The sequence below is a fragment of the Triticum urartu genome, chromosome 5A (assembly GCF_056163025.1).
Source record: "Triticum urartu cultivar PI428250 chromosome 5A, HENAU_Tu73, whole genome shotgun sequence".
Lineage (NCBI taxonomy): Eukaryota > Viridiplantae > Streptophyta > Magnoliopsida > Poales > Poaceae > Triticum > Triticum urartu.
In genome coordinates, this window is record NC_141877.1 from 32,225,275 (window position 1) to 32,236,900 (window position 11,626).

Sequence of the window (11,626 nt, forward strand, 5' to 3'; positions counted from 1 at the left end):
GTCCGAACGAGTTTAACCATTCGGTCCCACCGAGTTTGGCAAATTGTGTGTAACGGTTAGATATTGTGTGGAGGCTATATATACCCCTCCACCCACTCTTCATTCGTGGAGAGAGCCATCAGAACATACCTACACTTCCAATACACATTTTCTGAGAGAGAACCACCTACACTTGTGTTGAGGTCAAGATATTCCATTCCAACCATATGAATCTTCATCTCTAGCCTTCCCCAAGTTGCTTTCCACTCAAATCTTCTTTCCACCAAATCCAAATCCTGTGAGAGAGAGTTGAGTGCTGGGGAGACTATCATTTGAAGCACAAGAGCAAGGAGTTCATCATCAACACACCATTTGTTACTTTTTGGAGAGTGGTGTCTCCTAGATTGGCTAGGTGTCACTTGGGAGCCTCCGACAAGATTGTGGAGTTGAACCAAGGAGTCTGTAAGGGCAAGGAGATCGCCTACTTCGTGAAGATCTACCGCTAGTGAGGCAAGTCCTTCGTGGGCGACGGTGATGATGGAATAGACAAGGTTGCTTCTTCGTGGACCCTTCGTGGGTGGAGCCCTCCGTGGACTCGCGCAACTGTTACCCTCCGTGGGTTGAAGTCTCCATCAACATGGATGTACGATAGCACCACCTATCGGAACCACGACAAAAACATCCGTGTCTCCAATTGCGTTTGAATCCTCCAAACCCTTCCCTTTACATTCTTGCAAGTTGCATGCTTTACTTTCCGTTGCTCATATACTCTTTTGCATGCTTGCTTGAATTGTGTGGAGATTGCTTGACTTGTGCTAAGATAGCTAAAATCTGCCAAGAACTAAAATTGGGAAAAGGCTAGATTTTTATTTGGTCAAGTAGTCTAATAACCCCCCCCCCCTCTAGACATACTTTCGATCCTACAGCGGTAGTACAGTCCTTCGGCGCGGTAGTACCACAGGAGCCCACGGTAGTATCGCTCCTCCGGAGCCATAGTACCGTGGCCCCCAGGCCAAGTGCCGCTTCATCGCGGTAGTAGGGGTGGATATAATTTTTTACATCCGCACCTCCGCGGTAGTACCGCACCCCATGCGCGGTAGTACCGCGCGCGGCCTGGCTCAGCTGTCAGGCGGTAGTACCGCTCCTCAACGGTAGTACTGTGTCGGATTTTTGCATCATGTGTTTTCTAGCGGAAGTAGGCACGGAAGTATTTTTATTCATCCGCGCTCTTCCCAGGCTAGGAGTTTCCTGCCTTGCGGTAGTACCGCAAGGGGGAGCGGTAGTACCGCGCCTGCAGCAGTACCGCCCTCAGCCCTTGTGCTATAGGTCTGCCCTAGCTCCTGCTGCTGCTGCGGTAGTACCACGGTCCCTCACGGTAGTGCCGCATGGCCTTGCGGTAGTACCGCTGGTCAGGGGCAGAAATGCCGCATGGCCTTACGGTAGTACCGCTGGTCAGGGGCGGTAGTACCGCATGTCGCGGGCTGGTTAGGTGGATAACGGTTGGATTTTGTCCACAGCTATATAAGGGGTGTCTTCTTCCTCTAGTTGACTACCTCTTCCAACCCTAAGCTCCATTGTTGCTCCAAGATCCATTTTCGCCCGATCTCACTCCCTAGCCAATCAAACTTGTTGATTTTCTCGGGAGTGGTTGAGAAGGCCCCGATCTACACTTCCACCAAGAGAAATTTGATTCCCCCCACTAATCCCTTGCGGATCTTGTTACTCTTGGGTGTTTGAGCACCCTAGACGGTTCAGGTCACCGCGGAGCCATAGTCCACTGTGGTGAAGCTTCGTGGTGTCATTGGGAGCCTCCAATTAAGTTGTGGAGATTGCCCCAACCTTGTTTGTAAAGGTTCGGTTGCTGCCTCCAAGGGCACCAATAGTGGAATCACGACATCTCGCATTGTGTGAGGGTGTGAGGAGAATATGGTGGCCCTAGTGTCTTCTTGGGGAGCATTGTGCCTCCACACTGCTCCAACGGAGACGTACTTCTCTTCAAAGGGAAGGAACTTCGGTAACACATCCTCGTCTCCACCCGCTCCACTCTTGGTTATCTCGTGCCTTTACTTGTGCAAGCTTATTTGTGATATATATCTTGCTTGCTTGTGTACTTATCATTGTTGCATCATATAGGTTGCTCACTTAGTTGCACATCTAGACAACCTACTTTGATGCAAAGTTTAAATTGTTAAAGAAAAGCTAAAAATTGTTAGTTGCCTATTCACCCCCCCCCCCTCTAGTCAACTATATCGACCCTTTCAGCTCTTGATGTCGATTATTTGAAACTTAGATCTATTCCACCTAAGCATGATATCAATGAGTCTTGCAAAGCCATGAGAATTTCCATTGATGTGTGCAAAGAAAGAACCGCTAGGATGCGCGCTAGGAAAGATGCCTTGATAAGAGCGTGTTCTTCTAGTTCCTATGAAAATAAAGATGACGATCTAAAAGTTATTGATGTGTTCCCTATTAAATCTTTGTTTTGCAATATTAATTTGATAATTATGTGACTGAATATGATCCACCTTTACCTAGAAGGCGTTCCAAGAATTCGGAATTTGTTGATCTTGATGCTAAAATTGATTAAAGTGGGATTGAAGAAATTAAAACCCTAGATGTTGCTAAACCCACTACTATAGATTTCAAGGAATTTAACTATGAAAATTGCTCTTTGATTTATTGTATTTCCTTGTTGCAATCCGTGCTAAATTCTCTTCACGCTTATAGTCAAAATAAAGCGTTTACTAAACATATCGTTGATGCCTTGATGCAATATTAGGAAGAAAAACTTGAATTGGAAGTTTCTATCCCTAGAAAACTTTATGATGAGTGGGAACAAACTATTAAAATTAAAATTAAATATCATGAATGCTATGCTTTATGTGATTTGGGTGCTAGTGTTTCCATGATTCCAAAGACTTTGTGTGATTTGTTAGGTTTCCGTGATTTTGATGATTGCTCTCTAAACTTGCACCTTGCGGATTCCACTATTAAGAAACATATGGGAAGAATTAATGATGTTCTTATTTTTGCAAATAGGAATTATGTGCCCATAGATTTTATTGTTCTTGACATAGATTGCAATCCTTCATGTCCTATTTTTCTTGGTAGACCTTTCCTCAGAACGATTGGTGCAATTATTGATATGAAGGAAGGAAATATTAGATTCCAATTTCCATTAAGGAAAGGCATGGAACACTTTACTATAAAGAAAATTAAATTACCTTATGAATCTATTATGAGAGCCACTTATGGATTGCCTACCAAAGATGGCAATACCTAGATCTATTCTTGCTTGTTATGCCTAGCTAGGGGCATTAAACGATAGCGCTTGTTGGGAGGCAACCCAATTTTATTTTTATTCCTTGCTTTTTGCTCCTGTTAAGTAATAAATAATTTATCTAGCCACTGTTTTGATTGTGTTTTTTGTGTTTAATTAGTGTTTGTGCCAAGTAGAACCGTTGGGAAGACTTGTGCAAAGTCTTGTTGAACTTGCTGTTAAAAACAGAAACTTTAGCGCTCACGAGAACTCCTGTCATTTTTATTTGGAAAGTGATATTTAGTTAATTATTTTTGAAGATGATTAATAGATAAATTCCTGACGTCCAGCAATTTAGTTTAGAATTTTTGGGGTTCCAGATCTTGCGCTAGCTACAGATTACTACAGACTGTTCTGTTTTTGACAGATTCTGTTTTTCGTGTGTCGTTTGCTTATTTTGATGAATCTATGGCTAGTAAAATAGTTTATAAACCATAGAGAAGTTGGAATACAGTAGATATAACACCAATATAAATAAATAATGATTTCATTACAGTACCTTGAAGTTGTCCTTTACTTTCTTTCGCTAACAGAGCTCACGAGATTTTCTACTTTAAGTTTTGTGTTGTGAAGTTTTCAAGTTTTGGGTAAAGATTTTATGGATTATGGTGAAGGAAATATTCCCTAGAGGAAATAATAAAGTTATTATTTATTTCCTTATAATCATGATAAATGTTTATTATTCATGCTAGAATTGTATTAACCGGAAACATAATACATGTGTGAATACATAGACAAACAAAGTGTCACTAGTATGCCTCTACTTGACTAGCTCGTTAATCAAAGATGGTTATGTTTCCTGACCATGAACAATGAGTTGTTATTTGATTAACGAGGTCACATCATTAGTTGAATGATCTGATTGACATGACCCATTCCATTAGCTTAGCACCCGATTGTTTAGTATGTTGCTATTGCTTTCTTCATGACTTATACATGTTCCTATGACTATGAGATTATGCAACTCCCGTTTGCCGGAGGAACACTTTGGGTGCTACCAAACGTCACAACGTAACTGGGTGATTATAAAGGAGCATTACAGGTGTCTCCAAAGGTAGATGTTGGGTTGGCGTATTTCGAGACTAAGATTTGTCACTCCGATTGTCGGAGAGGTATCTTTGGGCCCTCTCGGTAATACACATCACATAAGCCTTGCAAGCATTACAACTAATATGTTAGTTGCGAGATGATGTATTACGGAACGAGTAAAGAGACTTGCCGGTAACGAGATTGAACTAGGTATTGGATACCGACGATCAAATCTCGGACAAGTAACATACCGATGACAAAGGGAACAACGTATGTTGTTATGCGGTCTGACCGATAAAGATCTTCGTAGAATATGTAGGAGCCAATATGGGCATCCAGGTCCCGCTATTGGTTATTGACCGGAGACGTGTCTCGGTCATGTCTACATTGTTCTCGAACCCGTAGGGTCCGCACACTTAAGGTTACGATGACAGTTATATTATGAGTTTATGCATTTTGATGTACCGAAGGTTGTTCGGAATCACGGATGTGATCACGGACATGACGAGGAGTCTCGAAATGGTCGAGACGTAAAGATTGATATATTGGAAGCCTATGTTTGGATATCGGAAGTGTTCCGGGTGAAATCGGGATTTTACCGGGTTACCGGGAGGTTACCGGAACCCCCCGGGAGCCATATGGGCCTTCATGGGCCTTAGTGGAAAGGAGAAAGGGGCAGCCCAAGGTGGCTGCGCACCTCCCCCCTCCCCTAGTCGTATTAGGACTAGGAGAAGGTGGTCGGCCCCCCTCTCTCCCTTTCCCCCCTTGGGAATCCTAGTTGGAATAGGATTGGGGGGGGAGTCCTACTCCCGGAAGGAGTAGGACTCCTCCTGCGCCCTCCTCCTTGGCCGGCGCCCCCCTCCCCCTTGGCTCCTTTATATACTGAGGCAGAGGCACCCCAGAAACACACAAGTTGATCCACGTGATCTATTCCTTAGCCGTGTGCGGTGCCCCCTGCCACCATATTCCTCGATAATACTGTAGCGGAGTTTAGGCGAAGCCCTGCTGCTGTAGTTCATCAAGATCGTCACCACGCCGTCGTGCTGACGAAACTCTTCCCCGATACTTTGCTGGATCGGAGTCCGGGGATCGTCATCGAGCTGAACGTGTGCTCGAACTCGGAGGTGCCGTAGTTTCGGTGCTTGATCGGTTGGATCGTGAAGACGTACGACTACTTCCTCTACGTCGTGTCAGCGCTTCCGTAGTCGGTCTGCGTTGGGTACGTAGACAATACTCTCCCCTCTCGTTGCTATGCATCACATGATCTTGCGTGTGCGTAGGAAATTTTTTGAAATTACTACGAAACCCAACAGTGGCATCCGAGCCTAGGTTATTTATGTTGATGTTATATGCACGAGTAGAACACAAGTGAGTTGTGGACGATACAAGTCATACTGCCTACCAGCATGTCATACTTTGTTTCGGCGGCATTGTTGGACGAGACGACCCGGACCAACCTTACGCGTACGCTTACGCGAGACCGGTTCCCTCGACGTGCTTTGCACATAGATGGCTTGCGGGCGACTGTCTCTCCAACTTTAGTTGAACCGAGTGTGGCTATGCCCGGTCCTTGCGAAGGTTAAAACAGAGTCTATTTGAAAAACTATCGTTGTGGTTTTGATGCGTAGTGAGATTGGTTCTTACTTAAGCCCGTAGCAGCCACGTAAAACTTGCAACAACAAAGTAGAGGACGTCTAACTTGTTTTTGCAGGGCATGTTGTGATGTGATATGGTCAAGGCATGATGCTGAATTTTATTGTATGAGATGATCATGTTTTGTAACCGAGTTATCGGCAACTGGCAAGAGCCATATGGTTGTCGCTTTATTGTATGCAATGCAATCGCGATGCAATGCTTTACTTTATTACTAAACGGTAGTGATAGTCGTGGAAGCATAAGATTGGCGAGACGACAACGATGCTACGATGGAGATCAAGGTGTCGCGCCGGTGACGATGGTGATCATGACGGTGCTTCGGAGATGGAGATCACAAGCACAAGATGATGGCCATATCATATCACTTATATTGATTGCATGTGATGTTTATCTTTTTATGCATCTTATCTTGCTTTGATTGACAGTAGCATTATAAGATGATCTCTCACTAAATTATCAAGAAGTGTTCTCCCTGAGTATGCACCGTTGCCAAAGTTTGTCGTGCCCAGACACCACGTGATGATCGGGTGTGATAAGCTCTACGTCCATCTACAATGGGTGCAAGCCAGTTTTGCACAAGCAGAATACTCAGGTTAAACTTGACGAGCCTAGCATATGCAGATATGGCCTCGGAACACGGAGACAGAAAGGTCGAGCGTGAATCATATAGTAGATATGATCAACATAAACGATGTTCACCATTGAAAACTACTCCATCTCACGTGATGATCGGTTATGGTTTAGTTGATTTGGATCACGTAATCACTTAGAAGATTAGAGGGATGTCTATCTAAGTGGGAGTTCTTAAGTAATATGATTAATTGAACTTAAATTTATCATGAACTTAGTACCTGATAGTATCTTGCTTGTTTATGTTGATTGTAGATAGATGGCTCGTGTTGTTGTTCCGTTGAATTTTAATGCGTTCCTTGAGAAAGCAAAGTTGAAAGATGATGGTAGCAATTACACGGACTGGGTCCGTAACTTGAGGATTATCCTCATTGCTGCTCAAAAGAATTACGTCCTGGAAGCACCGCTGGGTGCCAGGCCTGCTGCTGGAGCAACACCAGATGTTATGAACGTCTGGCAGAGCAAAGCTGATGACTACTCGATAGTTCAGTGTGCCATGCTTTACGGCTTAGAATCGGGACTTCAACGACGTTTTGAACGTCATGGAGCATATGAGATGTTCCAGGAGTTGAAGTTAATATTTCAAGCAAATGCCCGGATTGAGAGATATGAAGTCTCCAATAAGTTCTATAGCTGCAAGATGGAGGAGAACAGTTCTGTCAGTGAGAATATACTCAAAATGTCTGGGTATAATAATCACTTGATTCAATTGGGAGTTAATCTTCCAGATGATTGCGTTATTGACAGAATTCTCCAATCACTGCCACCAAGCTACAAGAGCTTCGTGATGAACTATAATATGCAAGGGATGAACAAGACTATTCCCGAGCTCTTCGCAATGCTAAAAGCTGCGGAGGTAGAAATCAAGAAGGAGCATCAAGTGTTGATGGTTAACAAGACCACTAGTTTCAAGAATAAGGGAAAAGGGAAGAAGAAGGGGAACTTCAAGAAGAACGGCAAGCAAGTTGTTGCTCAGGAGAAGAAACCCAAGTCTGGACCTAAGCCTGAAACTGAGTGCTTCTACTGCAAGCAGACTGGTCACTAGAAGCGGAACTGCCCGAAGTATTTGGCGGATAAGAAGGATGGCAAGGTGAACAAAGGTATATGTGATATACATGTTATTGATGTGTACCTTACTAGAGCTCGCAGTAGCACCTGGGTATTTGATACTGGTTCTGTTGCTAATATTTGCAACTCGAAACAGGGACTACGGAATAAGCGGGCACTGGCAAAGGATGAGGTGACGACGCGCGTGGGAAACGGTTCCAAAGTCGATGTGATCGCGGTCGGCACGCTACCTCTACATCTACCTTCGGGATTAATATTAGACCTAAATAATTGTTATTTGGTGCCAGCGTTGAGTATGAACATTATATCTGGATCTTGTTTAATGCGAGACGGTTATTCATTTAAATCAGAGAATAATGGTTGTTCTATTTATATGAGTAATATCTTTTATGGTCATGCACCCTTGAAGAGTGGTCTATTTTTATTGAATCTCAATAGTAGTAATACACATATTCATAATGTTGAAGCCAAAAGATGCAGAGTTGATAATGAAAGTGCAACTTATTTGTGGCACTGTCGTTTAGGTCATATCGGTGTAAAGCGCATGAAGAAACTCCATACTGATGGACTTTTGGAACCACTTGATTATGAATCACTTGGTACTTGCGAACCGTGCCTCATGGGCAAGATGAATAAAACACCGTTCTCCGGTACTATGGAGAGAGCAACAGATTTGTTGGAAATCATACATACCGATGTATGTGGTCCGATGAATATTGAGGCTCGTGGCGGATATCATTATTTTCTCACCTTCACAGATGATTTAAGCAGATATGGATATATCTACTTAATGAAACATAAGTCTGAAACATTTGAAAAGTTCAAAGAATTTCAGAGTGAAGTTGAAAATCATCGTAACAAGAAAATAAAGTTTCTACGATCTGATCGTGGAGGAGAATATTTGAGTTACGAGTTTGGTGTACATTTGAAAAACTGTGGAATAGTTTCGCAACTCACGCCACCCGGAACACCACAGCGTAATGGTGTGTCCGAACGTCGTAATCGTACTTTACTAGATATGGTGCGATCTATGATGTCTCTTACTGATTTACCGCTATCGTTTTGGGGTTATGCTCTAGAGACGGCTGCATTCACGTTAAATAGGGCACCATCAAAATCCATTGAGACGACGCCTTATGAACTATGGTTTGGCAAGAAACCAAAGTTGTCGTTTCTTAAAGTTTGGGGCTGCGATGCTTATGTGAAAAAGCTTCAACCTGATAAGCTCAAACCCAAATCGGAGAAATGTGTCTTCATAGGATACCCAAAGGAAACTGTTGGGTACACCTTCTATCACAGATCCGAAGGCAAGACATTCGTTGCCAAGAATGTATCCTTTCTAGAGAAGGAGTTTCTCTCGAAAGAAGTGAGTGGGAGGAAAGTAGAACTTGACGAGGTAACTGTACCTGCTCCCTTACTAGAAAGTAGTACATCACAGAAAACAGTTTTAGTGACACCTACACCAGTTAGTGAGGAAGCCAATGATAATGATCATGAAACTTTAGATCAAGATACTACTGAACCTCGTAGATCAACCAGAGTAAGATCCGCACCAGAGAATCATGTTCTGGAAGTCATGCTACTAGATCATGATGAACCTACGAACTATGAAGAAGCGATGGTGAGCCCAGATTCCGCAAAGTGGCTTGAAGCCATGAAATCTGAGATGGGATCCATGTATGAGAACAAAGTATGGACTTTGGTTGACTTGCCCGATGATCGGCAAGCAATTGAGAATAAATGGATCTTTAAGAAGAAGACTGACGCTGATGGTAATGTTACTGTCTACAAAGCTCGACTTGTCGCAAAAGGTTTTCGGCAAGTTCAAGCGATTGACTACGATGAGACCTTCTCACCCGTAGCGATGCTTAAGTCCGTCCGAATCATGTTAGCGATTGCCGCATTTTATGATTATGAAATTTGGCAGATGGATGTCAAAACTGCATTCCTGAATGGATTTCTGGAAGAAGAGTTGTATATGATGCAACCGGAAGGTTTTGTCGATCCAAAGGGAGCTAACAAAGTGTGCAAGCTCCAGCGATCCATTTATGGACTGGTGCAAGCCTCTCGGAGTTGGAATAAACATTTTGATAGTGTGATCAAAGCATTTGGCTTTATACAGACTTTCGGAGAAGCCTGTATTTACAAGAAAGTGAGTGGGAGCTCTGTAGCATTTCTAATATTATATGTGGATGACATATTGCTGATTGGAAATGATATAGAATTTCTGGATAGCATAAAGGGATACTTGAATAAGAGTTTTTCTATGAAAGACCTCGGTGAAGCTGCTTACATATTAGGCATTAAGATCTATAGAGATAGATCAAGACGCTTAATTGGACTTTCACAAAGCACATACCTTGACAAAATTTTGAAGAAGTTCAAAATGGATCAAGCAAATAAAGGGTTCTTGCCTGTGTTACAAGGTGTGAAGTTGAGTAAGACTCAATGCCCGACCACTGCAGAAGATAGAGAGAATATGAAAGATGTTCCCTATGCATCAGCCATAGGATCTATCATGTATGCAATGCTGTGTACCAGACCTGATGTGTGCCTTGCTATAAGTTTAGCAGGGAGGTACCAAAGTAATCCAGGAGTGGATCACTGGACAGCGGTCAAGAACATCCTGAAATACCTGAAAAGGACTAAGGATATGTTTCTTGTATATGGAGGTGACAAAGAGCTCACCGTAAAAGGTTACGTTGATGCAAGCTTTGACACTGATCCGGACGATTATAAATCGCAAACCGGATACGTGTTTACATTAAACGGTGGAGCTGTCAGTTGGTGCAGTTCTAAACAAAGCGTCGTAGCGGGATCTACATGTGAAGCGGAGTACATAGCTGCTTCGGAAGCAGCGAACGAAGGAGTCTGGATGAAGGAGTTCATATCCGATCTAGGTGTCATACCTAATGCATCGGGTCCAATGAAAATCTTTTGTGACAATACTGGTGCAATTGCCTTGGCAAAGGAATCCAGATTTCACAAAAGGACCAAACACATCAAGAGACGCTTCAACTCCATCCGGGATCTAGTCCAGGTGGGAGACATAGAGATTTGCAAGATATATACGGATCTGAATGTTGCAGACCCGTTGACTAAGCCTCTTCCACTAGCAAAACATGATCAGCACCAAGGCTCCATGGGTGTTAGAATCATTACAGTGTAATCTAGATTATTGACTCTAGTGCAAGTGGGAGACTGAAGGAAATATGCCCTAGAGGCAATAATAAAGTTATTATTTATTTCCTTATAATCATGATAAATGTTTATTATTCATGCTAGAATTGTATTAACCGGAAACATAATACATGTGTGAATACATAGACAAACAAAGTGTCACTAGTATGCCTCTACTTGACTAGCTCGTTAATCAAAGATGGTTTTGTTTCCTGACCATGAACAATGAGTTGTTATTTGATTAACGAGGTCACATCATTAGTTGAATGATCTGATTGACATGACCCATTCCATTAGCTTAGCACCCGATTGTTTAGTATGTTGCTATTGCTTTCTTCATGACTTATACATGTTCCTATGACTATGAGATTATGCAACTCCCGTTTGCCGGAGGAACACTTTGGGTGCTACCAAACGTCACAACGTAACTGGGTGATTATAAAGGAGCATTACAGGTGTCTCCAAAGGTAGATGTTGGGTTGGCGTATTTCGAGACTAAGATTTGTCACTCCGATTGTCGGAGAGGTATCTCTGGGCCCTCTCGGTAATACACATCACATAAGCCTTGCAAGCATTACAACTAATATGTTAGTTGCGAGATGATGTATTACGGAACGAGTAAAGAGACTTGCCGGTAACGAGATTGAACTAGGTATTGGATACCGACGATCAAATCTCGGACAAGTAACATACCGATGACAAAGGGAACAACGTATGTTGTTATGCGGTCTGACCGATAAAGATCTTCGTAGAATATGTAGGAGC